This window comes from Monodon monoceros, unplaced genomic scaffold (assembly GCF_005190385.1).
Source record: "Monodon monoceros isolate NGI ecotype Baffin Bay Population unplaced genomic scaffold, NGI_Narwhal_1 Super_Scaffold_6, whole genome shotgun sequence".
Taxonomy (NCBI): domain Eukaryota; kingdom Metazoa; phylum Chordata; class Mammalia; order Artiodactyla; family Monodontidae; genus Monodon; species Monodon monoceros.
The window spans coordinates 24,365,455-24,369,669 of NW_021703783.1; the positions used below are offsets into that span (position 1 = coordinate 24,365,455).

The window sequence follows — 4,215 nt, forward strand, 5'->3', positions numbered from 1 at the left end:
AGCTTTCAACCTTTCATTAGAAATTCACTGCCAGATATTCTGATGCACTGTCCTGGAAACATGTCTGATACATTCCACTAACATATACCAAAGTATGGCATTTGAGTCACAGGGAGAAAAGATAACAATTCATCCCAAAAACAAGTTTTCTGGAATTCAGTTTTGATTCAGTTCTAAAGATACATTTTAAAGATAAAAAGGAAAACCAAGATTCACCCTTAAAATTAAAAATTTTTATATATATTCCATTATTAATACTCTTTGTGTTCTTACAATGCAAAAATTTAGAAACTTTAAAACTCTAAAAATTTTGACCATTTTACCTATTTGGCCTTAGCACATCCTAAATTCCCTTCTAAGAATCACATCAGTGTTTGCAGTTCATCAGTCCAATATGGATGGAGTAATTCTATCTCTTCTTTGTTGGTTTATTCTTGGAGTTGCCATCCATGCTGGTACTGCTGGTACTGAAAGAGCTGGAATCTGAGTCTGAACAGAGGAGAAAGAAGAGCTTGTGAAGGAGGCTGAAGAGATGAACTAGAGGAGATTTCATTGGTGTCACTGTCCTCTGAGGAGAACAAGGTAGATGTTTCTTCACTATCTAATGAAGAATCACTAAGTGAGCTGTCACTGCAGTTGCTATGGAGACTGGTTATACTCTTAGACCTTTTTTCTTGGTCTTTCTACATAAGTTTTTCTAATGCTTTGTTATAACAATTATCAATTTTTTCTTTTAAAGATTTCTCTAATTCTGCTCTTCTTAAAGGCCTATGTAGGTACTCTTTTTCCTGTGCACTCATAAATCCAATGTCCAAAGTCCAAGTATTTCTGACATTTTACATATATTGCTTATTTGCTTCAGTTTGTCTCCAGGCATGCATGGGTTTACCATCTTAGCTCGGCTGAGGCCTGTCATGCTGATGGAAGATGCAATCTTAATCATGACCCAAAGACCAGAGTATATAGGGGATAGGGAGTGAAGGAAAGGAAGAGTGCAAAAGAAAAGATGTTATGGTCAAAAGGAACATTTCAATATTCAGGTATTAAAAGAAGAAAAGATCTCAGTGATGAAGAGGTCAGTGGTTTGGCCATACTGGTGAGTATCTGAAGAAGAATAGAAATGAAAGGCCCCAGAGTGAAGGGTGAAGAGGAGCTGGGGGATCAGTATTGACAGTCACCAAGGACAACAGCATAAGATAGATAACAACAGAAAATGGTGGCCCTGTGGCTTAAGTGTGTAAGATATGGGAGAAAGTTCAGGACACTGTGAGGTGACATCAAGGAGGATGGTGGGTGTGCTTTGGGGTGCAATCTTCAAAAACTTGGGCAAAAAGCCCTGGAAAGGGCCATGTACAATTTGGACAGGGAAGAGATGAGAAGAACATAATGAGGGTGAGATGAAGGATAAGGAAGGAGGTAACCTGAATATTAATGTGTTACCATCAAGGGGTGGTACGTGTGCATAACTTGCCAACCCCAGATTCTAATTGGAGTATCAACATTACAGCATGGTCATATCAGTTGGGACTGGAGTTTTAGATTCTTTGGGGCTTTGGGAAGAGAGCTGGAAAAGAGAAATCTGCTATTTTGAGTCTCTGAATATCCATTTTTAGAATGAAAAGTTGTGTGGCTTGTTCCAAAGATAAAAAGAAAAATATTCCCCCAAATATAATGGTTGTCATTCTTTTCACAATCTTTTGGCTTGAAAATCAATTTGCCGAAGAATTAGATTAAGAAACATTAAATATATCTCATTATCAAATCAATTTTCTATACAGGCATACCTCAGAGATATTGCAAGTTTGGTTTCAGACCATCACAATAAAGTGGATATGGCAATAAAGTGAGTCAGACAAATGTTTTGGTTCTCCAGTGCATATAAAAGTTACATTTACATTATACTATAGTCTATTAAATGTGCAATTGTATCGTGTCTAAGAAAATAACATACATACCTTAATTTAAAAATACTTTATTGCTAAAAAATGCTAAACATCATCTGAGCCTTCAGCGAGTAGAAATCTTTTTGCAGATGGAGGGTGTTGTCTCTATGTTGATGGCTGCTGACCAATCAGAATGGTGATTACTGGAGGCTGGGGTGGCTGTGGCAGTTTCTTAAAATAAGACAGCAGTGAAGTTGGCTGCATCTATTGACTCTTCCTTTCACAAATAATTTCTCTGTAGCATGCAATGCTGTTTGATAGCATTTGACCCACAGTAGAATTTCTTTCAGAATTAGAGTCAATTTTCTCAAATCCTGTCACTGCTTTATTAACACAGTTTAAATAATATTCTAGGTACTTCGTTGTCATTTCAACAGTATCTTCACCAGGAGTAGATTCCATCTCAAGAAACCACTTTCTTTGCTCATCCATTAGAAGTATTGATAACTTCTCATCCATTCAAGTTTTATCATGAGATTACAGCAATTCAATCACACCTTGAGGATTCACTTCTAATTCTACTTCTCTTGATATTTCCAGCACATCTGCAGTGATTTCCTTCACTGAAGTCTTAAACCCCTCAAAGTCATCCATGAAGATTGAAATTAACTTCTTTCAAACTCCTGTGAATGTTGATATTTTGACTTATTCCCAAGAATCACAAATGTTCTAAATGGCAGCTAGAATGGTGAATCCTTTCCAGGTTTTCAGTTTACTTTGCCCAGATCCATCAGAGAATCACTATCTATGGCAGCTTTAGCCTACTGAAATGTACTTCTTTTTTTTTTTTTTTTTTGCCGTACGCGGGCCTCTCACTGTTGTGGCCTCTCCCGTTGCGGAGCACAGGCTCCAGACGCGCAGGCCCAGCAGCCATGTCTCAGGGGCCCAGCCGCTTCGCGGCATGTGGGATCTTCCCAGACTGGGGCACGAACCCGCGTTCCCTGCATCGGCAGGCGGACTCTCAACCACTGCGCCACCAGGGAAGCCCCATCTTGAACTTTAATGTTATGGAGATGGCTTCTTTCCTTAAACTTCATGAACAAACCTCTGCTAGCTTCAGACTTTTCTTCTGCAGCTTCCTCACCTCTCAGCCTTCATAGTATTGAAGGGAGTTAGAACCTTGCTCTGGATTAGGTTTTTGTTCAGGGGAATGCTGTGGCGAGTTTGATCTTCTATCCAGATTACTACAGCTTTTTCCATATCAGCAATATCACTTTTTAATCATTTGTATGTTCACTGGAATAACACTTTTAATTTCCTTCAAGAACTTTTCTTTGCATTCACAACTTGGTTAACTGTTTGGTGCAAGAGGCCTAGCTTTCAGCCTATCTCAGCTTTCGACAGGCCTTCCTCACTAAACTTGATCATTTCTAACTTTTGATTTAAAATGGGCGATGTGTTGGGGGCTTCCCTGGTGGCGCAGTGGTTGAGAATCTGCCTGCCAATGCAGGGGACATGGGTTCGAGCCCTGGTCTAGGAAGATCCCACATGCCACGGAGCAACTAGGCCTGTGCGCCACAACTACTGAGCCTGCACGTCTGGAGCTTGTGTTCTGCAACAGGAGAGGCCGCGAGAGTGAGAGGTCCCCGCTCGCCTCAACTAGAGAAAGCCCTCTCACAGAAACGAAGACCCAACACAGCAAAAATAAATAAATAAATAAATTTAAAATGGGCGATGTGCAACTACTTTCACTTAAATGCTTAGAGGTCATTGTAGGGTTACTAACTGGCCTGATAACAATATTGTGTGTCTCAGGATATAGGGAGACCCAAGGAGGAGAGAGAGACAGAGGAATGGCCAGTTGGTGGAGTAGTCAGAACACATACAATAATCGATTAAGTTTGCCATCAGATGTGGGTGCGGTTCAGGGTGCCCCCAAAATAATTATAATAGTAACATCAAAGATCATTGATCATGGATCACTGTAACAAATATAATAATAATGAAAAAGTTTGATATACTGTAATAATTACCAAAATGTGACACAGAGACATGAAGTGAGCAAATGCTATTGGAAAAATGGTGCCAATAGACTTGCTCGATGCAGGGTTGCCACAAAACCCAATTTGTAAAAAATTCGATATCTGCAAAGCACAATAAAATGAGGTATGCCTGTACTTTTCAATTATTAAACTACTACATATCCTTCTGAGTTTTGCTTCTAAGGTTTATTATAACAACCACATTGCATGTAGTGAAAAGATAGCTTTAGGGATGGGGAAAGATACGATGCTACCATGATCTCTTCATCTTCGGTTTCAAAAACAAACAT

The 4,215-nt window shown here is 39.4% G+C and overlaps 1 pseudogene; it reads right to left on the reverse strand.

Annotated features, from left to right (window-relative positions):
• Positions 1–409: 409 nt before the first annotated feature.
• Positions 410–881, reverse strand: LOC114886132 (annotated as a pseudogene).
• Positions 882–4,215: the final 3,334 nt, after the last annotated feature.